Source organism: Scyliorhinus canicula, chromosome 1 (assembly GCF_902713615.1).
Source record: "Scyliorhinus canicula chromosome 1, sScyCan1.1, whole genome shotgun sequence".
Classification (NCBI taxonomy): Eukaryota; Metazoa; Chordata; class Chondrichthyes; order Carcharhiniformes; family Scyliorhinidae; genus Scyliorhinus; species Scyliorhinus canicula.
The window spans coordinates 149715271-149742432 of record NC_052146.1 but is presented as its reverse complement, the minus strand read 5'-3'; the positions used below and the strand labels follow the sequence as shown (position 1 = coordinate 149742432).

Genomic DNA, 27162 nt, shown 5'->3' with positions numbered 1-27162 from the left:
GTTAGGTGGATTGGCCATGCTAAATTGCCTGTAGTGTCCTAAAAAGTAAGGTTGGGGGGGGGGGTTGTTGGGTTACGGGTATAGGGTGGATACGTGGGTTTGAGCAGGGTGATCATTGCTCGGCACAACATCGAGGGCCGAAGGGCCTGTTCTGTGCTGTACTGTTCTATGTTCTATGTACACTGCTTGTCAAGTTATTGGTGGAAATATAACACCAACATGTACTTAATAATGCACCTTTACTGTTGCAAACAGCCCAAGGTGCTTCACCAAAGCATTTTAAAGTAAATTTCAGAACAAGCCATTTGACAAAATAGGACTACAATCAGAACATTCTTAACAAAATCTCAGCAAGTCTGGCAGCATCTGTGGAGAACGAAACACAGTTAACATTTTGAGTCCATATCACTCTTCTTGGGCGGCATTCTCCCCTACCCGGCGTGACGGAGGGTCCCGGAGTAGGGGAGTGGCGCCAACCACTCAGGGGTCGCGAAGAATTCCCCACCTTTGGGGGCCAGCCCCGCGCCGGAGCGGTTGCCACCTGAAGACCGGCGGAAAAAACCGGCGCCCCCGGCAGCGGGGCTGGCCGAAAGGCTTTCGCCGGTCCACGCATGCGCCGGCAGTGACGTCAGCGGCTGCTGGCCGCTGACGTCACTGCCGGCGCATGCGCGATGTGGGGTTCTCTTCCGCGTCCGCCATGGTGGAGGCTGTGGCGGACGTGGAAGAAACTAGTGCAGCCAGGGCACTGGCCCGGACTCTGAGGGGGGGGGGCCCCGATCGCGGGCCAGGCCTCCGTGGGGGCACCCCCTGGGGTTCGATCGCCCCCCGCCCCCCCAGGACCCCGCTCCCGCCGCTGAGCCCGCTGTTCCAGAGGTGGTTTAAACCTCGGCGGTGGGAGAGGCCTCCCAGCGGCGGGACTTCGGCCCATCCGGGCCGGAGAATCGCCGCAGGGGCCTCTCCGATCGGAGTGGCGAGATTCCTGCCCCCGCCACTTCCCGGGTGGGGGAGAATCTCTGCCACGGCGGGGGCGGGATTTTAGGCGCCCCCAGGTGATTCTCCGACCCTGCTGGGGGTCAGAGAATTTCGCCCCTTTTGAGGAAATAGGAGGGAGGTTTCAAGATACATCTTGTAGGAGTCTCAGGATGGAATTCCAGAGCTTAGGACGTCAACAGCTGAAGACATGGCCATCAATGTTGGAGCAATTAAAATCAGAGATTTTTGATCAAAGTATACCCAATAAATGAATAGAGATATGAACGTGAATATTAAAAAGAGCCCCTGCATTGCTTGAGAGTGATGGGTGGGGGGTGTTAGGGCGAGGTGCATTGAGGATATCTGAATTTACACTACAGATGTGGTCCCACCAAATGCTGCACATTATAGCATTGGGATATTTACTACTCCCCTGAAGAAGGATCACAAGACATTAGCTGAATTTCCCACCTTGAATGAAAGAGAATTTTGCATGACGGATCCCAAATTTTCCTTCTCTGTTCAAACAACAGAGGACATCTATTCCTTGTTCAAAACGATTAAATCGCTGGTTACTGTTCAATAATAAATTAATCTCCTGCTGTATTGCAAAAAGTAGGGTTCATCTTTTCCCGTTAGTGTCCTGTTCTTTTATTCAGTGGTTCTCAACATGTGGTATGCGGACCACTGGTGGTCTGCTAGCGTATTGCAGGTGGTCCATGGGACAAAATAATACAATTACTTGTACCTCATATGTATCATAATCAATGTTACGTTATTATTCGCTATGTAATTTGCTTCACAGACATCCTTGTGTAATATAATCTGCAATGTGTTTGTAAGTGTGCATCATCAACTATTAGAAATAGCTGTGTTTAAAATGGCTTGCGTATGTTATGGTCCGCAAAAGCTTTTGATGGCCATCTATGGACCGCAGAAAGTAAAAGGTTGAGAACCGCTGATCTATTTTTTTGTATCCAGTGATCACTTATTATCTCTTATGCACTTTCTTTTGATACTCACACTCCGGCAGGTTTTGAGGTGGGGGCAGGAGAGTGAGATGACATGGCGGGTGGGGGGGGGGGGGATTCCCTCTGGGTTCCCACCCCACTGACCCTGAAGCAATTTTATGCTGGGGTGGGTGGGACCTTGGAGAAGAAGCCCTCCTTTGCCCCAGTTAAGGCCCAAAGGGGAGGAAGGTCAGAAATAAAGGGAGTTAAATCCTGGGAGCAAAGTGGGGGAAGAGCCCTTCCAACCAGGGGCGCCCTCACCTAAGGTTCAGTGAGCTGTGGAATTCCCTGACCCTGAGGCTGATCCCCCGAGGCCCGAATTGCCCACCTTGCAACCCACTAGGCTTTCTCTACCCTGCCCGCTCAGACCCCTCCCACTTACCTTTTTCTCCGATTTCCTGGATGCAGGCTCAGCAGCCTCCTGCAATGCCTCTCCTGGCCACTGCAGTAATTTTCCAAGAGGGAGTGGAGAGCTGTCGGCCAATCAGATGAGCCAGTAGGTCTCCAAGGTGGAATTTCCCCCAAAGTGAAGGCTATAATTCCTGCCTGTTGTCAATCAATGCGTGTTAGAGTGTAAAATGGCAACACAGTTCTCAGAGTTGGCAGGGGTGTGTTCACTACTGACTTGTTGGATGGCGAGATCGAGCTCCCACCATCCTAAAAATTCTGACCCAAATCTTCTCATTACTTCGTCCACAAGTCTTTCCAACGTCCTGTGTTGGCAGTGGCATTGTGGTTTTGCCACTGGACTAATTAACCAAAGACCCAGAGTAATGCTCTGGGAACCCAGGTTCAAATGCTGCCATTGCAGATGGTGAAATTTGAACTTAATAATAATCTGGAATTAAAAATGTCTGATGATGAGCATGAAACTATTGTAGATTGTCAGTAAAACCCATCTGGTTCACGAATGTCCTTTAGGTCTAGCTGGTCTGTCTTACATGTGACTCCAGACCCACAGTAATGTGGTTGACTCTTACCTCTGTCCCCTCAAGGACAATTAGGGATTGGCAATAAATGCTGGCACAGCCTGCGACGCCCGCGTCCCATGAACAAATAAAAAAAAACATTTGCAGTCTCGCAAACCGTTTCACACATTTCTTTTCCGTCTGAGTCTATTCTTATTGAAGTTTAGAAGAAAGAAAGAGAAGCGATTTTATTCAAACTTTTAAGATTCTGAGGGGGCTTGGCAGAGCACATGTTGAGACCACAAATGATCTGCCCCCACGTGATTCCTGGCCGTGGGGACTGGATAATCATGGGAAGCTGGAGCATAGTGCACTGGGCCCACTAAATAGATGCAAACGGGACATTAAGATCAATTTGCATTTATTTACACAACCCCGCCTGCGTGCATTGTGGACTTTGTTCACGCTGCCAGTGGAGGGGGGGGGGTTCGGAGCATCGCCTTTGGATCGCCGATCCACATTTCCCCCATCGCCCGATTCTCAATCCCACCGGGGAATGCATTCCAGTCATCCCAGGACGGAGAATCCAGCCAACGGCCACAATCAAATCACCCATTAACTTATTTACTGGTGGAGCAGGCTCCATGAGGCAAATGACCTACTCAAGCTCTTATTTCTTATGATCTGTCGATGTGACTTACTCAGAAACAGTGGGCGCAATTGACCCGAAAATGTGTTCAGTTTCGGGTGCACTTAGCGGGCTGTTGCTCGGCTGCTGCAGCACCGAGAAACATCTCGCTATTCAACGACACTTTGCTGTTTATTTTGGCCTTGGGGAGATTCTCTCCGTCGAGGCTGCACTTCGAGTGATTCCCTGGTCGCGAGCTGAAGTTCTTTCAGCCCTTTTGCCCCCCCCCCCCCCCACCCCCCCCCCCCCCCCCCCCATACATTCCCCCAGGCAGATCCCCAGCAATACCCAGGCATCTGGCAGTGCCAGGGTAGCACTGCTGGATGCCAACCTGGCTCTGCCAGGGTGCCAGGCTGGCAGTGCCAAGGTGCCAGATGCAAGAGGGATTGGCAGGATACTACCCTGCCCTGTCCGCGAACACCCGAGGGTCAATAATGTCCCAGGAGACACCCCCAGGCGCCGTTACTCCTTGTCCACTACTACTGTGTAGACGAGTACTACCATTGAATCCCGGTGTCCGTGTGGCTCATTTAATTGTGCAGATCTGGGTCACAGCCAGTGAGGACAAGATCCAGGTCGCGACCTCTCGCGAGATTCCATTGGGTCTTGCGAAACGCTTTGAGCATCATAAATCCCATGAGAAGCCTCTGGCGAGATTCAATGGCCGCGTCCTAACACCAAGTTGGGCACGGCGAGGCCACCGAATCGCATCTATTCTCACATCTTACCTTTTGCCCATCAACTTGCTTTGTGGTATCTCTGTCGGACATAAATAATTTTTTTCAAATATAATCAGCAGCTCTCATTATATTTAAATTCTGGTGACAGAGAGTTCGCACACATGTATAAATCCAAAATATTAAGTGCAAAATTTGAGGTAAAGGTTGCTTCTGGAGATTATTTACTTTGAGTGGGAAATAATCAATTTGATTTTTGATGTTAATATTGCTCATAATAAAATTATATGAAGTAATCCTACAACAGGTTCAACCACCGTCATAGAAAATATTACTGTGTTACATATTTATTATATTTTTGAGAATAAGACAAATAAAATCTTATTACCTCATATTGCTTCTGCTTTATTACCAGCCAAAGTAAATTAAATTAAGGTTAATTTAATATTGCTTTACAATAAGCTGACTTAATTTTGATTTTACTTCGTGTTTCCAAATTTTTGCCCTTTTTTACATTAACTTTTGTTTCATTATTTCATTTTATTGATCTCGTCATTTGAACTATGAACAAACTTAAGAATTTGGGGTTATTATATCAAAAGATTCAGTTCTGAAAATATACTTTGGATCTGTCAGTTTACAATAATTCCACTTAATTTATTTAATTTTCTGTTATTGTTCGCAAGAGAGGTATTTATGGTCCCCTTTCTTGTACCCTGCGGATCTCTGTTGAGGGTGCTGTGACCAATCCTTCTTGTCACTGAGCTGTGTTTCTCTCTCCAGGGTGCTGCCAGATCTGCTGAATCCAACATTTTCTGTTTTTACTTCTCGTCATTTATGTTAGTTCCTTTGCATAGCTGCTGTGTCTCTATGGGACGCACCATGACCTTATTTTAAATCAGTCAACAACTCTATAGTCCAAGACTCCCTCATGCCTTGCCGACTGCAACTGTCAGTTTCATTTATCTTTTGTTGTCTCCTACCAACCCCACCCACTTCTCTCCTCTCCCACACACTTCTCCTTTTCCTTCCCGTATCTCCGCTCTCCTACATTTCTCTCCACTCAGATAACATGAACGTCTCAGTAATATTGCCCTTCGGTGAAGGAAGAAAGATTGATGATTTCTGCATCCACAATTATCTTCACTGTTAATGAGCTCTGATGGGATGTGTGGGATCCTGCCAGGGAAAGAGTCAGAAGGAAATGGAGATTGATTTTGACATTTACAACACACTACAAACTATCACTGAACAGTTAGTAGTTCTGCTGATACCTGCTCTTGCACAGTGAAGAGAGCATCATATTTGTCAGAATCAGTTTCAGTGACAGAAGTTGAGTATTTCTAAGGCCAATTTAGACAAATAATTGATTAAGGGGGTGAAATGTATGGGGGGAATATGCAGTTGGAACGTGCAGTTGAGGTTACAGTCATATCAGCCATGATCATGTTGAATGGCGGAGAAGGCTCGAAGGGCCTAGTGATCTACTCCTGCTCCTAATTTGTTTGTTCGTAAGTTTCAATATTTGTATCAAGTCCATCAAGCCAGAGGGAACCGCAATTATTTTCCTGCGATGGCCCAGGTTGAGCTTCAATAAACATCCCCTGAACCAAGTGGGTCACAATTCCTAATGCTCATGAAATAGAAAACTTACCTTCCTTACAGAAATGATTTGTATATGTTAGAATTCAGTCTTGCATTTTACTGGAAGCGACATTGATTATACCTTCTAAATCTGTCACTGATGAATATTAATCAATATGTTTTGAAGAAAATGATTACAGCTGGCTGTTTATGAAATCACTATGTGACCTGGTTGCTGTATCTGAGCATTGGATTCATTTTGTAACAATTAAAGATGTATTGATAGGTAAGCAGATCATTTTCTTGAGCTGGTGTGCACAATATCAGCAAAATTATTTTCAAATTGCCTTATACGGTTTAATTGCAAAGCTTTTATTTCTCCTTGTCTCCGCGCACCCCCCCCCCCCCCCCCCCCCGGCCTGTACTCACTCCCACCCCAGGGGTGGTTTTCCTTTGGTTCCTGAATCTCTCTGTGATTGTTGAGTGGTGTCCCATCATGGGGGAGTCAAAACAATCAGTAAAACCCCTTTGCCATTCCCGCCACCACAGAAAACAGGTAAGTCTGCATCTATGGCAAAGTTCAAGCATTTAAGTACCTGGTTAAAAGATTTCTGGCTCTGAAAAGGTCATCCACCATCTCAAAGGCCCAATTGTCTCCACATAGTTGAGTAAGCAGAGCTGAGGTAATTCATAGCACTCGTATCAAACATGGACTGAAAATGATGAAAAGATCTTGCATCATGGCATGATGTGTCTAGCCACAAGGCTTTTTAGACATTTATGGTGCCAATTTTCTGAAGAGAGTATAGGGTACTGGACGTTTTGATTGAAGACCCAATAAAACGACTTGCTTTGAAAAAAAATCAAGTGCATTCCCACAGTAAACTGATTTCTGAAGTGAACTATGTATCTTTTTCCTGAGGTTATAGTTTGACAGATAAGAATGTATGGATCAGATTTCCAGAAGCTAGCATATAATTTAATGCCCTCCCCCGCGTTAAGTTAAGTGGTCAGGAGGGCATTTAGACAGGTGGAGCACCATGGCCTTCCCTCCTCCACCTCGATTAAGTCCATGTGGGAAGGCCATCTGATGTCCTTCCTGCTGATATCAACCTGGAGGTGGGCAGGGGGCTTGCCATGTGGGGAGCACAATATGCAGACGTGCGTGGTGATTCCCTGCTGGCTCCTGGGGGAGGGTTGCTGTCGTTTTTTCAGGCACACAGTTCCTAAATAAGGCACCCACATTTAGGAAGGGGTGGTCCACTAAGAGCCACACCCCTGCCCTTTTCTCACCCCTCCTCTGTGAAGCCCCATCCCACCACCTCCTTCCCGCCATCACTCACTTGTGTGTCTTGGTCCATCCATAGCCCTGGGTCTCAGGTGTGTGTTGTACAAGCAGGAGCCATTGCCTTGTTGGCGGTGCTGCCATTCAACAGGATTGCCAGCCTCTGGTTGGCCTTAAGCTTTTGGCTGGCTGGTCTTCTGGCCCCTCAGCTGATCCTTGATCCCAATGATAACCTGCTGCTGGCTGGTCAAATGTCTAAGTGGCACTTAATGTGGTGGGCCTGCCCTAAAATGAGGCAATGTGGAACCTTCGTTGGCTCTCTAGCCGACAGCGAGATTCCCATCGCCTCCATTAAATCCAGTGCTAGGAGAAAATGAAATGCACCAGCAGGGGAGTGGCTCACTTTATACAATCCTTACAGGAGGCCGATAAGGCAGAGACGTGGGAGGCTGTTTCCTCTGACGGGTAAGTCTAAAACTAGGGGTCACAGTCTCAGAATAAGCGATTGCTTCTCAGCATTGCGATGTCGAGAAACCTCTTTACTCAGAAAGTTGCAAAACTTTGGAATATCCCACCCCAGATGTCTGTACCTTCTCAGACATTTGAGTATATTCAAAACCAAGAACATTTTGGCGATATGGGTATTAGGCGGGAAAGTGGAGTTCATATGGAAGATTAACCATGAGGTTATTGAATTGTCAAGGAGGCTCAGGATCTTGTATGGTTCTACTTCTGCTATTCCTTATGTTCTAATATTCAATATGGAGTGTGGGAGTGGGAAGAGATCGCATTGGAACTCTGCTGTTGCAATACCATGGCATCACAAATATTTGATAGGTGAGACTGCCGCTCATGGGACTTATTGTTTCTTCAGAAACATGGGTTTGTGTGGAATCACCCCAGTGCTGTGCGAAGGATTTACACCTGAAGAACTTTTTCATAGAAAATAGAATCCCTACAGTGCAGATGGAGGCTATTATGCCCATCGAGTCTGCACCAACCCTCTAAAAGAGTATCCTAACTAGGCCCACGTCCCTGCCCAGCCCCATCCCTATAACCACATAACCCCACCTCACTGTTGGACATTAAGGGCAATTTAGCATGGCCAATCCACCTAACTTTTATAACTTTGGACTGTGGGAGGAAACCGAAGCATTCATAGAAAATCCACGCGGACACGGGGAGAAAATGCAAACTCCACACAGTCACCCAAGGCTAGAATTGAACCTGAGTCCCTGGGGCTTTTAGGCAGCAGTGCTAACCACTGTGCCACCCTTTTCATACATTTCTGAAAACTTTATTATACCAAATGATTGTTTAATTGTTCCAACAAATGTGTTTGATGGTGGGCGTGGTGGGAGAATGTCACAGGAGCCCCAGAAATCAGTTTCACGCCGGTGCAAATTTATCGCGGGATCTTCCGCTGGTGCCCAGCACAGCAGGTCGGAATACCACCCAGAGGCTGTTGTGAGCCTCATTTGCCATCCCATTAGTGAAGGCCCAACTCCCCCTCCATGCTAGATTCTTCATGGTGCTGGTGGGAAAACACATCAACAGGAAACATGTTCGCAACAGCATGGCATGCAGGTGTCCAGACTCACATACCTGAACAATGCTGGAGTTCAGGATAGAGGTCTTACGCCGCCCTGGACCCTGGAACACTAAAGTAATGAGTTGGGGGAGAATTTGCAGGTTGATATACCATCAATTACGACACGAGAGTGAGATCCAATGAATGAAGGCTTTAATACGCAAAGAACTTAGCTAGCCAGAGACTTCAGTACAAATTGAGCGCCACCCATGGACACAACATTATATACAACTCTGGGGAGGCAGAGCCAGAGGTGGAGCCCACCGGGGTTCCAACCCAAGCCTTAAAGGCATAGCACACCAAACATTAAAGGCATATCACCTATCTGGTGAAATCATTCACCACATTCATCCCCTGTTTCAGAAAAACACAAAGTCTGTCGGGGGTGACGTAGGATCAAATGTTCAGTCTAACAGAAGGCCTGACCGTCCTCTTTGATCTCCTCAGCTCAGGCGGTCGTACGGTGGGCGCAGACGACCTTGATGATGGTATATCCATCTGGCGTGTCGAAGAAGGTGGGGGAGCAGATGATGGTATATCCGGGAGCACGGCGGTCGGAGCTTCCATCTGGCATGTCGAAGAAGGTTGGGGAGCAGATGATGGTATATCCGGGAGCACGGCGGTCGGAGCTTCCATCTGGCGTGTCGAAGAAGGTTGGGGAGCAGATGATGGTATACCCGGGAGCACGGCGGTCGGAGCTTCCGTCTGACATATCGAAGAAGGTTGGGGAGCAAGGGCTGAGTGGCTGGCTGGGGACAACAGTGCAGGCACGGGGTGGGGGGGGGGGAATGGAGGCGCGGGAGGGGCGCAGTTGGTGGCAACTGGTGACGCGGGGATGCAGGGGGAAACATTGGCAGGGGAACCAGCGGGTGCCAGATCCCATAGGGAAACCTTATCTTGCCGTCCGTCAGAATGCACGACGTAGGCGTTCTAGGGGTTAGCATATAGTAGCTGGACCTTCTCAACTGGAGGATCCATCTTATGGCTGCTCACATGCGTCCGGAGAAGAACAGGTCCCGGAGTTGTCAGCCAGGATGGAAGCGAGACCCCGGAGATGGACCTCCTAGGGAAAACAAACAAGCGATTGTGAGGGGTCTCGTTCGTGGCAGAGGTGTGATCTAATGGAGTGGGGCGCATCGGGTAGTACCTCCTGCCAGTGGGGAATTGGGAGACTTCTAGACTGAAGGGCCAGAAGGACAGCATTCCAAACCGTCATGCTCTCCCTCTCCACCTGCCTGATTCCCTGCGGCTTGTAGCTGGTAGTCCTGCTCGAGGTGATGCCCTTACCGAGCACATACTGACGCAACTCATCGCTCATGAATGATGTACCCCGGTCGCTGTGGATGTAAGTGGGAAAACCGAACAGAGTGAAGATGCTGTGCAGTGCCTTTATAACGTGGTCGAGGTCATGTCAGGGCAGGGGACAGCGAATGGGAAGCGGGAGTACTCGTCAATGACGGTTAAGAAATAGACATTGCGGTTGGTGGATGGAAGGGGCCCTTTGAAGTCGATACTTAGGCGCTCAAAGGGCCTGGAGGCCTTCACCAGGCGAGCCTTGCCTGGCCAATAGAAGTGCGGTTTGCACTCCGTGCAGACTTGGCAATCCTTGGTCATGGCCCCGAAGTTCTCGGTGGAGTACGGCAGATTTTGGGCCTTAATAAAGTGGGCGAGCCAAGTGGCCCCCGAGTGACAGAGGTCATTGTGGATAGCCCGCAGTTGATCCTCTTGCACGCTGGCGCTTGTACCGCGGGATAGGGCATCTGGGGGCTTGTTGAGCGCTCCCGGACGATACTTAATATCGTAAGTGTAGGTGGAGAGTTCGATTCTCCACCTCAAGATCGTATCATTCTTGATCTTGCCCCGCTGTGCGTTGTCGAACATAAAGGAGACCGACCGCTGGTCGGTAATGAGGCTGGACCTCCGACCGGCTAGGTAGTGCCTCCAATGCCGCACAGCTTCCACAATAACTTGCGCCTCCTTCTCGACAGCGGAGTGCTGGATCTCGGAAGCGTTGAGGGTTCTATAAAAAAACGCAACTGGCCTGCCTGCCTGGTTGAGGGTAGCAGCCAGGGCGACGTCTGACGCATCGCTCTCGACCTGGAAGGGAATGGTCTCGTCCACTGCGTGCATAGCGGCCTTAGTGATATCGGCCTTGATCCGGCTGAAGGCTGATCGGGCCTCAGACATCATGGGAAATGGTGTGGTCTTAATAAGTGGGTGGGCTTTGTCCGCATCGTTGGGGACCCACTGGGCATAATAGGAGAAAAGCCTCAAGCACTGTTTGAGGGCCGTGAGGCTGTGGGGAAGAGGGAGTTCCGTGAGGGGGCGCATGCGGTCGGGGTCGGGCCCTCGGACCCCGTTTTCCACGACAAAGCCGAGGATGGCCAGCCGGGTTTGCGGAAAACACATTTTTCTTTGTTGTAAGTTAAGTTGAGGGTTCGGGCGGTCTGGAGGAACTTCTCAAGGTTGGTGTTGTGGTCCGACTGATCATGGCCGCAGATGGTGACATTGTCCAAGTACAGGTAAGTAGCCCGCAGCCCGTACTAGTCCACCATTTGGTCTATCGTTCTCTGGAAGACCGAGGCCCCATTAGTAATGCCAAAAGGGACCCTAAGGAAGTGGAAGAGCCAGCCGGCTGCTACAAAAGTGGTGTAGTGGCAATCTTCCAGGCGGATCGAGAGCTGGTGGTAGGCAGACTTCAGATCGACCGTGGAGAAAACCTGGTATTGCGTGATCAGATTAACCATCTCCGCTATGTGGGGAACGGGGTACACATCAAGCTGCATGAACCGGTTTATGGTCTGGCTGTAATCCACGACCATCCGGTTCTTTCCTCCAGACCGGACGACCACCACCTGCACCCTCCAGAAGCTGTTGCTGGCCTCGATGACCCCCTCTCTCAAGAGTCGCTGGACCTCTAACTTGATGAAAGTCATATCCTGGGCACTGTACCGCCGGCTCCTGGTGGCGATGGGCTTAGGGTCAGGGGTGAGGTTCGCGAAGAGCGAGGGGTTGGAGGGGGGTGCGACCTTCAGAGTCGCGAGGCTACAGACCGTGAGGGGGGGGTAAGGGTATGCCGAACTTCAGGGTCAGGCTTCGGTGACTACTATGCGGAGACGGGAGAGGCTGTTTGAGATGCGGGGTAGATGCGCAGGGAGCAGTGCCTTACCGTTTCTGGATGGACGAAACTCTCCGTGCTCCCGGAGTCAAAGAGGCAGGGGGTCTCGTGCCGTTGACCTGGACGACCATCATGGGGCTCCGCAGGTGCTTCAGCCGCGACTTATCGAGGGTGACTGCTCCAAGCTGTGGGTAGTTTGTGTCATCCGGGAAATCAGAGTCACAAAATGGCTGCCCCCATCGGTTGCACGTGTCGGGTTGAGCAGAAGATGGCGGCCAAGATGGCCGCCCCCACGAATCACACGAGGCCGATGACGCGTCGGAAAAGGGCGTGTCCGGCAGGGGCCTGCAGGCCCGTGAGTCCATTGGTCAGGCCTGGTGAGTTTTCTGCTTCTGGGCCTTCGGACTGGCCAGGCAGACTCTAGCGAAATGCCCCTTTTTGCCGCAGTCGCTACATGTCACGGAGCGGGCTGGGCAACGCTGTCTTGGATGTTGGCCCTGACCACAGAAGTAGCACAACAGTTCCCCGGTCTGGGCGGTCAGCTGCGCAGCACAGGCCTGTGATGTGGTCGGGTCTGGTGAAGTCCATGTGGGGCTCGCAGGATCTGCAGGGTATGCGCCGAGGTTCTGGTTGGCCACCTCTAACGACGTGGCTAATTTTACCGTTTCCAGCAGGTCGTTTGCCCCGTTTTCTAGCAGTCGCTGCCTGACGTAGTTCGAGCGGATTCCAGCCACGTAGGCGTCCCGGATCTGCAGCTTCATGTGGCCCTCCGCTGACAGTTTGGTAATTACAGTTTCTGGCGAGCATGGTGAGCTTTTCCAAATACTCATCCAGCGATTCCCCAGAGCGCTGCCGGCGGGTAGAGAGTAGACGCCGCGCGAACACCTCATTGACAGGCTTGATAAATCGTTTCTTTAGAATCTCGACCGCAGCTTCATACGAGGCCGCCTTTTCGATTAAAACAGAGATTCTGCGGCTCACCCGGGTGTGGAGGAGGTGCAGCTTGCGAGTTTCGGGGGTAAGTGCTTCTGAGGAGCCTATATATGCCTCGAAGCAGCGAAGCCAGTGCGAGAAGATCTCCTTGGCTTCTGGCGCACAGGTATCTAGATCGAGTTTCTCTGGCTTGAGTGCGGGGTCCATAGTGTCGTTGTTTATGTGTTAAATTGATATTCCATCAATTACGACACGAGAGTGAGATCAAGTGAATGAAGTCTTTAATACACAAAGAACTTAGCTAGCCAAAGACTTCAGTGCAAACTGAGCGCCACCCACTGGACGCAACATTATACTGGCCCCGGGAAGGCGGAGCCAGAGGCGGAGAGCACCGGGGTTCCAACCCAAGCCTTCAAAGCAAATCACACCAAACCTTAAAGGCATATCACCTATCTGGTAAATAGATTCACCACACAGGTGAACCTTCAGGATTCGATGTTGTGGAAGTGGTTCATCTTCCATTCTCAGAATGATACAAAAGATCAATCTTCATTTTCAGGAGGTCCAACCTCTATCTTCAATAGTGTGACAGTGATGTTGGGCACCTTTTCAGTATGTCACGTGGGCATGATGGGGGACTACGTGCCAACCAGGTCTGCTTCTCCACTCAATATAGCGTGAACCACCCGAGTGGATAATTACTGAGGTTGGATCTGGAAGATTTGGCGTGATGTCCCGTGAGTCTCTGGAGAGAGATAAACTTCATGTTCCCATCCCGCCACTCAATAAATCACAACATTTTTTTCAGTTATTCTTTCCATGTGTCCTGGAAAATGGTAAATCCTATTTCCGCTGATGTCATGCAAATAATTCAACAATGTATATAACATTTTGCTCGGAATGTTACCAAAATTTGTCAGGGTGTCAGGCTGTGACTGAAAACTGACGTGTATCTCTCCAGATGCCAACTGAGCTTTCAGACCAGATCTTCTGGCACTTGGTGCATAAAAAATTTCGGGGCATAGTTTATGTGGTCATTCTGGTGGGGTGGGTCCTGATAGAGCCGGTAAGGCCAGCTCCACAGACGCTGGGCACCATCTTTAAAGGTACCCTGATCTGAACTGAAAATATAATCCCCCCCCTCATCCCCCATGGACGCAGAGGACCCGTACAAGCATCACAACAAGACAACGGGTATTTTCCCCCTGCCTCGGAACCCCCCTCCACCATCATGGTAGTATCAAGTGCACTCTCCCCCCCCCCATTCCCCCACCCCGCCACCACCACCACAGTAATATCAGAAGCACGCTCCACCCCCCGTCTCTCCAGCTCCCTCTCACGCCCTCACCCACCATTACAGCAGTATTGAGGATTTCTCCATGAACCCCCCCCCCCCCTCCCCCCCCCACACACACACACACACGCATCAGCACAGGAATTGCAAACCAGTACCATGGCAGTGGCAACCTGTCCCAGGTAACTCCCAAAGCTCACGATCACTGTTGTTAAGGAAATGCGACACCTATTTTCTCTGCAATTTAATGTTACAAACATTAAAGATATAAATGAACGGTTTGAACCCTTTCTGCTGGTGTTAGATGAGTGAGCAATGTTGACCACAACAATTGATGGAATTCCCTCCCATTAAATTCAACATTGACAGCCTCACTATGGTCCAAGTTGGGCTTGGGCCCTTTGGAACTCTGGTACTCTGGATACCTATTCTTTCTGCTGAAGTCCTTCAGGCTCAAAGATACTTACCATCTTTGAATTCTTTGGGAGAGTAATTGGTCCATCACCTGATATGATTGCAAACTAACAAAAGAATCTGGCGCATGTGCTGGAAGGCCTATAGTTGGAGTCTTGTTGAGGATTAGAAGTGTAGGAAGAGAGGGGATAGTTGGCAAAGAGCAAATGCCCAGATATAGGAGGAGGCGTAACAGGACAAAAGGGAAAGAAGAGATGGAGACAGAGGAGGAAAGTGTAGGAGAAGGAAAAGACGAAGAGGGGTAAGATCAGACAACAGTAAACCTGAAAGCTGATGGAAGTATACTCCATCCAACAAATACCAGATTTGGCAGTGGAGTCTGAAAACAAGACAAAGACCTTGTCAACATATTCAAGGTGCCTACTGTTAGTTTCAGGCAGGCATCTTGTACACTTGGAACTTACGGGCTGCCAATTGGGAAGTTGATTCATGTGAGATTAGGTCTGGAACACCACTGCCCAAGATACATCAATGAACACGAAGGTAAGCCTGAAGTGCAATACAGCTCAATTTCTTTACTTGTTCCTTCATTGGCCTGTGAAACTCTGAATTTACCTGCTGTTGCTTTCCTGGTCCAGTTTCCTTTCAAAGTTTCCTTCTTTTGCTGACATTGCTCTTTGTACTTCAATCAAAACCTGCATAAATCTTAAGTGCTGCTGACTTTCAGCAGCTGCTAGACATTGGTCATCGTATTTCCTTTTTTCTGACCAAACTTCCTGTATATTTTTCTCTACGTTGAAGAACAATGGTCCTTGACAGGTTTTCACCATGTCCAGATAACTTTAAGCCCTTTAAAAATGGCCGGCATACCCGAATGCAGGCATCCAGCCTCCATTCATGGCAAATTTAACTTTTTCCAGAGAGGAAGGGGGAAGGACATGAATTGCGCAATTGGAAAGCCAGAATTCTATTTTATTCAACTGCTGAATTCATGCACATAATATTTTCCTTGCTCGAATAGCTTTAGACCCTATTGTGGGAATGACAATTTTATAGAAGAGGAGCAATTACCTATGAAGAGACTTTTAACATTTGATTAAATATCATGATATGATGTAATTTAAACCCCCAGTCTTTTCACATTGAACAGAAACGATCTGCAACCTCCAATTAATCTAGAAAAAAATCTCAAACCAAAGTGTGTTGAATAACAGGGCATCTGGTGGAGCTTAGAACAAACCTCAAGCTGTCTACTTGTTTTAATTTCAATCGACTTCATTGATCATATTTTCCAATTGATGTTTGTTAAATTAGCTGAGCCCATAATGAATGCTCAACTGCATTTCAAAAGGTCGAGAACCACTTATCTCATCAGAGGGCTGAGTTCATATTTTGATTGACAGCTTTAAGAGATCCTTAAAGAATCATCTGTCTTTGATGTGGTACATCAAATAGATGTTTATTTTTTACAACAGTTGAACACTTGAGGGAATTTGGTTTGTTGAATGTGTTCTGTGAATGAGAATTTTATTGTCGGTATGAAGAATGTTTAAGTGAGAGTTCTTATAGATTGTTAGAAGTTGTTTTCATCTCCATTTTAAAGACATGCCTCCTGAGGTCTTCTCATAGTGGCTACTGGATGAATGGCTATGGAGGATCGATAGAGGGCATGGAAATGCCATAGGGGGTGGGGAATGAATGGGTCGTGAGGGGTGTGGACTTGAAGGCCTAACAGCCTTTAATACGGACTTGACTTAAGTTTCAAAGATCCAAAGCAGATTTTGTAACCTGCCCGCCTCGACACTCCGTCTCCATGGTTGATTCCGAGCTACATACAGAAACAGCAGACATAGAACATAGAACATAGAACAGTACAGCACAGAACAGGCCCTTCGGCCCTCAATGTTGTGCCGAGCCATGATCACCCTACTCAAACCCACGTATCCACCCTATACCCGTAACCCAACAACACCCCCTTTAACCTTACTTTCATTTGGACACTACGGGCAATTTAGCATGGCCAATCCACCTAACCCGCACATCTTTGGACTGTGGGAGGAAACCGGAGCACCCGGAGGAAACCCACGCACACAGGGGGAGGACGTGCAGACTCCACACAGACAGTGACCCAGCCGGGAATCGAACCTGGGACCCTGGAGCTGTGAAGCATTTATGCTAACCACCATGCTACCCTGCTGCCCTGCTTCCATTCCGCCCCAGCCTCCCCAGACTGAAAATATTGCGGGTGGAGGTTTCCCAAACTCAATCTTCCTGCCACCGCCATGAAATTCCAGCCCAATGTGATCGCTCAAAATGTTTATATTCTATGTTGAACGATAACTGTGTTCCAAGCACTATTCCTGTAGTCAGGTCTTTCCATAGAAACATGCACTTACCTGTGTATTTTGGAAACAGATTGTATTCTTCACCAACCTCATTATTCCATGTTTTGTTCAGAGTGAGTCTGTGTTTGGTTGAAATTAATCCTTGTCTGAGGAAGTAGGGATTCAAATTATCTGCCGCTTTTGTTAACGATTAATGTATCTAGTTAATATAAGTACACCTCTTTTTTCCAAGGCAGCTAGATGATTATTCCACTGATATCCGATGCATGTTGTCATTTCACATTGCATTTAAGTCAGTTCAATTGAGGTCAATTTGAATTAGTTGGAGCTTCTCATTTGAAGACAGCATCCCTTCGTCCAGCTAATGAGCACTGGGAGTTCTGCTGACCTCTTTAAAAAGGTTAGAATTCAACATGCTTAACACAACGGTAAGTGTGCAGCATGTTTCAGCTTTGAATTATGCTGTACATGAACTCAGGGGTTTCTTGGTAACAACTTGTGTAATGAATAGCAATTCTATAGCATGGCCCAGGCCTTGTAACATCCTCTCTTTGTACCTCAAAGCGATATGATGGACTGATTTCGTCAAAAATCCTTCCAAAATTAATTGAAAGGGCATTGTTCTCATTAAGAATAGTATGCTCATTGTTTTGTTTGTTTCACTGTATGCCATGAGGAGCGTCATTTTTCAGAGACTTACCAAAAAAAAGTGACCATGAGACACTCCAGTATGGAGGTCTTGCAGCACAGTTGGTAGCTCCCCAGCTTCTGAGCCAGAAGCTCTGGGTTTGAGCCCTACCCCAGGAATTGATGGTCAAGGAAGGTGCGTTCACAATGCGGCCAAACAGACTGAGTGTGTCAACTTGCAAATCCTTCCAAAATGTCAATGGCTGGCGGTAAGAGCGAGAGAAACACTTGGTCAGCCACACTTGATGCGGAGTGGCACCTGTAATGACTTAGACCAGCCCTTTGTGATTGGCCAGTTCGAATAAGAGTTCCCTGATTAGTGGCCCAATCAGGAAACCTCTTCTCTGTAAATCACAGGGAATGTCAGATCCTCTGCACTCCCAGTGTAGACAGCAAGCTGAATGCACACGGTCGGACTGCTGTTGGTTTTATTAATGAAAGGAATTATGGTGAAGGGACATCTGCCTCCGTGGACTTATTACACTCCCCTCCCTGCATCCCCTCTAGTGAGGCAGTGCCTCACTGGGTGCACTGAGGGATGCCAACACCTAGTGGCCACTGACTGTGCTCAGCCATGCTTATCCCAGTGGCGATGAGGAAAACGGAACCACCCGAAGGAACCTGCTCAGTATCAGCCATCACATATTGAGGGTAAGCCACTAACAGGCAACATGCCTTTACTTAGGAAGTTGGATACTTTTGACACTGCAGTGGAAGACTGGGCCCAATATGTAGAGCAGATGAAGTACTTTTTCAGAGCGAACAATATAGTTCTGGATGAAAAGCAATGGGTTATTCTGCTGACCGCGTGTGGGCCGGCAGCTTTTTCCATTATGCGCAGTCTCACTTTTCCGGAGGCACCGGACATGAAAACTTTCCAGGAATTGACGGACTTAGTAAAAGAGTACGATGATCCTAAGCCACCTCTGCTCCTGCGAAGGTACCGGTTTCACTCAGCATTCCGAGACAAGGGGGAGTCAGTCACTAATTTTTTAACAAGATTGAGGCGATAGCAGAGGCTTGCGAATTTGGCCTAATGCAAGATGAGATGCTCCGAGACCGGTTGGTGTGCAGAATAAATAATTTAGCAATACAAAAATGTCTATTGGCAGAGACCAAGCTAGATTGCAAACAAGCATTGCAGCTAGCTTTGTCCTTCGAAAAAGGGGTGAGCGGAGCACGAGTTACAGGGTACTCCGATGGAGATAGACGCCCACACCAGTACAACTGAGTTAAGGGACTACCACTGGAGGAGAGGCAACTGCATAGTCACCCTCAGGAATGACTCGGATACTAAGGAACCCAGGCCCACTCGCAGGACCGCTCGCAAGGAAAGGAAAATTAGGACCAGATAGACGGCAGTCCCTGCAGCCTTCAGCCTGGCAAGATATTGTAGTTGTTGTCAGAGTTCGGAGCTAGAGAGGAGAAAAAAGAAGTCCAAAACCAACATTTTGGAGAAGGACACATAGGTCGGGGTACAGGAGAATGCACACCCTGGAATCCCCACCTACCTCTGACGAGGAACAACTAAATTGTGTAATGACGGTTAAATCGAAACCCATTAAATTAACCATAAGGCTGAACGGACGTCCAACATTAATGGAGGTTGACATGGGAGCAGGCATATTGTGATAGGAGAAACAGTATTTCATAAAATTTGCACTGGACTCCAACCTTTATCCCTGACTAGAACCTCGGCAAAACTGAGGACGTACACAGAGGGACCACTGAGAGTGTTGGGCCCAACACATGTACCTGTGGCTTATGGAGATCAATTGGTTAGGCTGCCTTTAATGGGCAGTGGACGGTTCGGGACTGAGCTTATTGGGATAAAACTGGCTAAAAGAGATCCAGCTGGATGAGGTAAACATTTTCCAGCTGGAAAATGGTCGCCAGAGCAAAGTCCTGTGCAGATACCCAGAAGTTTTCCAAGAAGGAGCTGGAACAGTAAGGGGAGCAAAGGCGACATTACAAGTAGATCCAGAGGCAATCCCAAAATGCTGCAAGGCCCAACCGGTACCCTTTGCATTATGCAGAAAGTCGATACAGAAATCAAAAGATTGAAGCATGAAGGAATAATAAAACTGGTCCAGTTTGCAGTATGGGCGGCACCTGTGGTACCTTTCCTTAAGCCGGATGGCTCGGTCCAGCTTTGTGGAGATTTCAAACAAACGATTAATCGCTACTCACAACTGGACAAATACCCAATTCCCCGGATTGAGGATTTTTATGCAAAGCTGGCTGGAGGATTCGTATTCTCAAAGCTGGACATGAGCCACGTATATCTACAGCTGAAGCTAGACGAAGAGTCCCCAAAATTCTCAATGATAAACACCCTGAAGGGCCTTTTTCTACACAAGATTACCCTTCGGGTTATCGTCAGCCTGTGCGATATTCCAGAGGACAATGGGGAATATATTACAAGGGTTAGCATAGGTCGCCATTTACCTGGACGATGTCCTCATTACAGGAAAAACAGATCCTGGAGGAAGTCCTTAGGAGGTTTTCAGCTGCAAGTGTATGCCTAAAGAGGGAGAAATGTGTTTTTCTAGCACCTCAAGTAACTTATCTAGGGTACAAGGTTGACAAGTCAGGCCTACATCCTACATCCTTTGGAGGATTGGGTGAGGGCCATAAAAGATGACCCAGTCCCCACCACAATCCAGGAGTTAACATCTCTTTTAGGACTTGTGACGTACTACGGAAAATTCATACAGAGAAGGGCTTCCATCTTGGATCCCCAATGCCAATTACTAAAAAAGGGCAAGCATAGGAATGGTCTGCCCGCCAAGACAGGGCTTTCAGGAAGATCAAACAACAACTCTCCTCAGAAATCTTCTTGGCACACTATGACCCCAGAAAAGAGTTGGTGCTCACTTGCGACGCGTCTCCATTTGGTGTTGGGTGAGTTCCGGCACAAAGAGGTCAGAACGGACAGGAACGACCCATAGCATTTGCCTCCAGGACTTTAGCAACAGCAGAGCGAAAGAACTCCCAAATTGAAAAAGAAGGACTGGCTGTGATCTTTGCGGTGAAGAAATTTCACCAGTACTTTTATGGGCGGAAATTCACGTTAATCACAGATCACAAGCCATTGCTGGGCTTGCTGAAAGAAGACAATGCGGTGCCACCAATAGGTTTGGCCCGTGTCCAATGCTGGGCCCTACTACTGGCAGCACAGGATGGGAACCCCCACCCGGGTGGCAAATGCCGATGCACTAAGCAGGCTGCCATTGCCGGACATCCCACCATTGGTATCCAGAATACAAGAAACTGTGATGACACGACATTTCCTGGACACCCTTCCGGTGGCCGTACAAAACATTTGTTTGTGGACACAAAGGGACCCAGTATTATCAAAAAAAGAAACACATGGAGCTAACAGGGGAGATGGAAAGACCAGTCCAGGCGGAATTCCACCCGTCGTGGAGCAGATGAGAGCAGCTCACTGTGGAAGATGGAATACTGCTATGGGGAGCACGAGTAATAGCTCCAAGGCAGCGCCGTCGAGCCAAACTGGCTGAACTACACCATGGGCACCCTGGAGTATCAAAAATGAAGATGCTGGCCAGGAGCTAAGTCCGGACACAGCGGCATTGGTAGGTCGGTGCCAAGAATGCCAACAAGGGCAGAAGGTGCCACCGGCAGCCCCGCTGCACCCATGGAAATGGCCGGGTAGACCATGGTCGCGACTTCATGTTGATTTCGCAGGCCCATTTATGGGTTCAATGTTTTTTGTGATAGTAGACGCCTATTCCAAATGGCTGGATATCTATAAAATGAACTCAGCAAATACAACAGCAACCATCGAAAAACTTCTCACCTCGTTTGCAACACATGGTATCCCGGAGGTGTCAGTTTCAGACAATGGATCGGTTTTCACCAGCCAGGAATTCACAAAAGTCATGAAGTCAAACGGCATTCGGCACATAAAGACGGCACCATACCACCGGCATCAAATGGGTTGGCAGAGAGAGCCGGGTTGAAAAAGCAGTCAGCAGGATCAGAAGACACTTAACTCAAGCGCTGGCTATTCGAGTACAGGACAACCCCACACGCCACAATGGGAATAGCACTGGCGGAGCTACTCATGGGCAGATGACTCCGAACCAGGCTGAGCCTACTATTCCCAAATTTAATCGGAAGAGTAGAAAAACACCAAGAGGCCCAATGCAGGGACCAGGACACTCGCCGAGAAAGACAGTTCAACGTTGGTGAGAGGTATGGGTCAGAAAGTATGCGAGTGGCTCCACATGGGTAGCAGGAATGGTCAAGGCCAGGACAGGACCTGTGTCATATCAGATAGGTGTGGGAGAACACATCATAAAAAAGCACCTGACAGGCTATTCACGCCCCTCGAGCATCACTGGTGAGGACATCGGTCTCTGATATGGACATCATGGATGACACCGCGGCTATTCCCCTGCTGCCGGTGGAAGGGGGCGAACCGCCCCTCAGGCGCTCTCATTGGAAAAGACGGGAGCCTAGCCGTCATACTCCCCCTACGTCGGAGGCCGAAGTGGAGGATCCAGACCCGGCACAGCAAATCAGAAAGATACCCGTGAGTCACGAGGACCACGGGGGATTCTTGAATTTGGGGGGGGGGGGGGGGGGGGGGGGGGGGGGGATGATTTAGACCGGGCCTTTGAGATTAGATTAGTGGCCCAATCAGGGAACCTCTTCTCTGTATATAACAGGGAGTGTCAGATCCTCTGCACTTCTAGTGTTAACAGCAAGCTGAATGGACCTGGTCATACTGCTGATGATTTTGTTAATAAAAGGATTGATAGATATTTATTATCCACTTACTGAAGTACAGTGAAAAGTATTTTTCTGCGGCCAAGGGAACGTACACAGTACATGCATAGTAGACAAAAGAATAATCGACAGAGTACATTGACAATGGCACATCAACAAATAGTCATTGGTCATTGGTTACAGTGCGGAACAAGGGCCATATAAGAGCAGCATAGGGCGTCGTGAATAATGGGCAGGATTCTCCGACTCCGCGCCGGGTCAGGGAATCGCGGGGGGGGGGCACGTCGCCAGGCTGCCGATTCTCTGGTCGCCGCGGCGCCAGTCGGGGCCGCTCAACGCGGCCCACCCCGGACAATTCTCCACGCTTGACAAATGCCTGTTCGGCCGAGTCCTGCCGGCGTTGTTCACGTATGGTCCTACCCGGTGGGACCTCGCTGAGAGGGGGGATGTCTTGGTGTGGGGGAGGGAGGATCCGACTCCAAGGGGGCCTTCACGTTGGCCAGGCACACGATCAGGGCCTACCGATCGGCGGGCAGGCGAATCCCGGGGGGTCCGATGTTCCTTCGCGCTGGGCCTCTGGAGGGCTCCGCCATGTTGCCCGGGGGCCAGCGTGTAAAAGGCAACCCACGCACATGCGTGGACCCGCGCCGGCCGTGCTGGCGCCCGTGTTGGCAGCTGGAGCTGCGTGAAGTGTCGTAAAATACTCCGGTGTTTACGACGGCGTCAACACTTAGCCCCATTATCGGAGAATCCCGCACAGTGTTCTGCCAGGGAACAGATCAATCCAAGGGAGAGTCGTTGAGAAGTCTAGTAGCTATGCGGAAGAAGCTCTTCCTCTGTCTGGATGTGCAGGTCTTCAGACTTCTGCATTTTCTTCCTGATGGAAGGGCATGGAAGAGGGCAAAGCCTGGGTGTGAGGGGTCTCTGACAATGTTGTCTGCCTTTCTGAGGCAGCGGGAGATGTATACAGAATCAATGTGGGGGTGGCAAGCTTGTGTGATGCATTGGGCTGAGTTCACCACACTCTGCCGTTTCTTGTGATCTTGGGCCGAGCAGTTGCCATACCAAGCTGTAATGCAGCCGGATAGGATGCTTGCTCTTTGTGCCACATCTGTAGATTATTGTGAGTGTCGATGCAGACATGCCGAATTTCTTTAGCTTCCATAGGAAGTAGAGACGTTGTTGGGCTTTCTTGACTGTTGCATCAACGTGAGCGGACCATGACAGACTGTTGGTGATGGTGACCCCCAGGACCATCTCCACTTCAGAGCCATTGATGCAGACGGGATTGCGTGTCGTCTACGCTTCCTGAAGTCGATGATCAGTTCCTTGGTCTTTGCAACATTTAGAGAGAGATTTTTTTGGTAAACCATGCAACCAAGTGATCTATATCCCTTCTGTAGTCTGATTCATCGTTGTTTGAGATACGACCCACTACAGTTGTATCATCCGCAAACTTATAGGTTGAATTGGAGTTGAATCTTGCCACACAGTCGTGTGTGTATGGGGAGTTCAGTAGAGGACTGAGCACACATCCTTGTGGGGCCCCGGTGTTGAGGACTATTGTGGAGGAGGTGCTGTTGTCTATCCTGACAGATTGCGGTCTGTTGGTGAGGAAGTCAAGGATCCAGATGCACAGGGAGGGGTCAAGTCCAAGGTTGCAGAGTTTGGTTATTTGTCTTGTTGGGATAATGGTGTTGAATCCTGGAGAAGGGACTGCCTCCGTGGACTTATTACACAGCCCTCAAGCTATAAGACCCAGGCGACAGACTAGCGACTTGTTCTGTCCATGGAACGAGATGAAAGCTTGCCTTAATGCACCACGAGTTGCGGGAAGAAAATTGAAATGGATAAGACACTCCAAACTATGGACTTCTTAACTAGCTTTGCTGCTGCACATCTGCTGCTGGTCAGCCTTCACATCAAGACCACAGTCTCATCAAAATGACTCTGGGCTGAATTCTCCGGTCCCCGAGCACCGTTCACTGGTGGCAGGATTCTCCACTCCAGCCGCTTGTCAATGATATTTCCCATTGAAGCCACTCATTGCCACCAGGAAACCCATGGGCAGGGGTGTGCAGCCGGTGGGACAGAGAGTCCTAACGTCCGGAGAATTCCATCCTTTGTGTCTTGATGGCATATAGCTTAAAACGCTCCATCCATCTCTCTCTTTTGTCCATGGGAAGCCAGGGAGGAGATTGCAGAGCCTTTGTCCTTGATCTTTATGTCGTCTTTGTCGACAGGAATAGTGCCGGAAGACTGGAGGATAGCAAATGTTGTCCCCTTGTTCAAGAAGGGGAGTAGAGACAACACTGGTAATTATAGACCTGTGAGCCTTACTTCGGTTGTGGGTAAAATGTTGGAAAAGGTTATAAGAGATAGGGTTTATAATCATCTTGAAAAGAACAAGTTGATTAGCGATAGTCAACACGGTTTTGTGAAGGGTAGGTCATGCCTCACAAACCTTATTGAGTTTTTTGAGAAGGTAACCAAACAGGTGGATCAGGGTAAAGCTGTTGATGTGGTGTATATGGATTTCAGTAAGGCGTTTGATAAGGTTCCCCACGGTAGGCTATTGCAGAAAATAAGGCAGTATGGAATTGAAGGTGATTTAGCGGTTTGGATCAGTAATTGGCTAGCTGAAAGAAGACAGAGGGTGGTGGTTGATGGCAAATGTTCATCCTGGAGTTCAGTTACTAGTGGTGTACCGCAAGGATCTGTTTTGGGGCCACTGCTGTTTGTCATTTTTATAAATGACCTGGAAGAGGGTGTAGAAGGATGGGTTAGTAAATTTGCAGATGACACGAAGGTCGGTGGAGTTGTGGATAGTGCTGAAGGATGTTGTAGGATACAGAGGGACATAGATAAGCTGCAGAGCTGGGCTGAGAGGTGGCAGATGGAGTTTAATGTGGAAAAGTGTGAGGTGGTACACTTTGGAAGGAGTAACAGGAATGCAGAGTACTGGGCGAATGGCAAGATTCTTGGTAGTGTAGATGAACAGAGAGATCTCGGCATCCAGGTACATAAATCCCTGAAAGTTGCCACCCAGGTTAATAGGGCTGTTAAGAAGGCATATGGTGTGCTAGCCTTTATAAGCAGGGGGATTGAGTTCGGAACCACAAGGTCATGCTGCAGCTGTACATAACTCTGGTGCGGCCGCACCTAGAGTACTGCGTGCAGTTCTGGTCACCACATTATAGGAAGGATGTGGAAGCTTTGGAAAGGGTTCAGAGGAGATTTACTAGGATGTTGCCTGGTATGGAGGGAAGGTCTTACGAGGAAAGGCTCAGGGAATTGAGGTTGTTTTCGTTAGAGAGGAGAAGGCTGAGAGGTGACTTAATAGAGACATATAAGATAGTCAGAGGGTTAGATAGGGTGGACAGTGAGAGTCTTTTTCCTCGGGTGGTGATGACCAACACGAGGGGACATAGCTTTAAATTGAGGGGTGATAGATATAGGACAGATATCAGAGGCAGTTTCTTTACTCAGAGAGTAGTAGGGGTGTGGAACGCCCTGCCTGCAACAGTAGTAGACTCGCCAACTTTAAGGGCATTTAAGTGGTCACTGGATAGACATATGGATGAAAATGGAATAGTGTAGGTCAGATAGGCTTCAGATGGTTTCACAGGTCGGCGCAACATCGAGGGCCGAAGGGCCCGTACTGCGCTGTAGTGTTCTATGTTCTATGTTTCTATGTTCTTTTCATTGATCATAAAGTGAATTCTTTGATTGACATCCATCATTTAATTCAGGACTATTTCTGGACTATCTGTGATAGTTGACTGCTTTAGTTAAAAGTATGAAGAGGCCACATTCACCTTCAGGTGAAAGCTTTTTACATTATTTCCCATTTTCCAACCCATTACCAAAAAATGCTCCTTCAAAGGTGCAACAGTTTTTACTCAATTGACAACTGCAGAGTGGACTACTCTGCTGTGTAATTTTGGATCTGTTACGTTGATTATATGTGTGCAGCAGTTAAAGCCAAGCCAGAAATGGAAATTGATTTTTTTTTTCCGTGCTGGACCGGTAACTGCTGCACACACAGAATTGCAGGCTGATTCAGAGGAAAAAAACAGTTGCTGCATATTTCTGGAAGGGTCTGTCCGCTGATCCCTGCTCATCGATTTGTCCAAATAAGATTTAATAGGACTTTTATAGCACAGAACTGCTTTAAAAAGCACTTCTGTAAATTTGGAATGCTACCACCTCTCGTTCCAAGTCTAACGTTTCGACACAAGGTCAGTTTTATCAGCCGGAAAGAAAAATAATTGTGTAAAATAAGATGGCTGCTGTGAAAGGCAGAGGCCTTCTTATTACTCAAATTCTTACAGGCTGGGCAGTGGTTTGGTAAGACATACTGTGCCCAATTATGCAGGTGCATAAAACAATTAAAAAGTCATATGGTGGCCGGGATTCTCCATTGCGAGTCTGCCTAGCTACGGCTGCCAGCGAGGACAGAGAATTTGGCACACAGCCAAGTCTCCCTTTCACTGAAGTGGGAATGGAGAATTCCGCCTGGTCTGTTAGCCTTTACTGGAGGAAGGTTGCAGTCTTCTTCTTCGGCAATCACTTGCTAACGAGTATGATTCTCCACTTAAGGAAGTCCATGTTACTGGTCATGGGTTCTGTGGGTTCTTGCATAGCTGATGAGCCCATTCGTAACGCTGCATCTTCGGCTGCACACTTATCAGGAGTTTCTGGGAGATGGGATCAGTTCTTGGACTCTAGATCACTGGTATTGCTTGCTCTGGTTCCTTTTCTGGGCCTCCTCTTGCCATCAGGTGTCACTGAAGAATTGTGTCTCTTCAATCGGGAGATTCCTCCAAGTAGTTCGTCGACTGAGCAAGTGTCTCCCAGGCGTTGATGTCTATGTTGCATTTTTGAGGTAATCCTTC

General features: G+C 48.5%; 1 protein-coding gene across 1 annotated transcript in view; it reads right to left on the bottom strand.

Annotated features, from left to right (window-relative positions):
* LOC119968589 (glutamate receptor ionotropic, kainate 3-like) overlaps positions 1–27162 on the bottom strand; it is a 653521-nt gene that overhangs the window by 229431 nt on the left and 396928 nt on the right. The window lies entirely within an intron of this gene.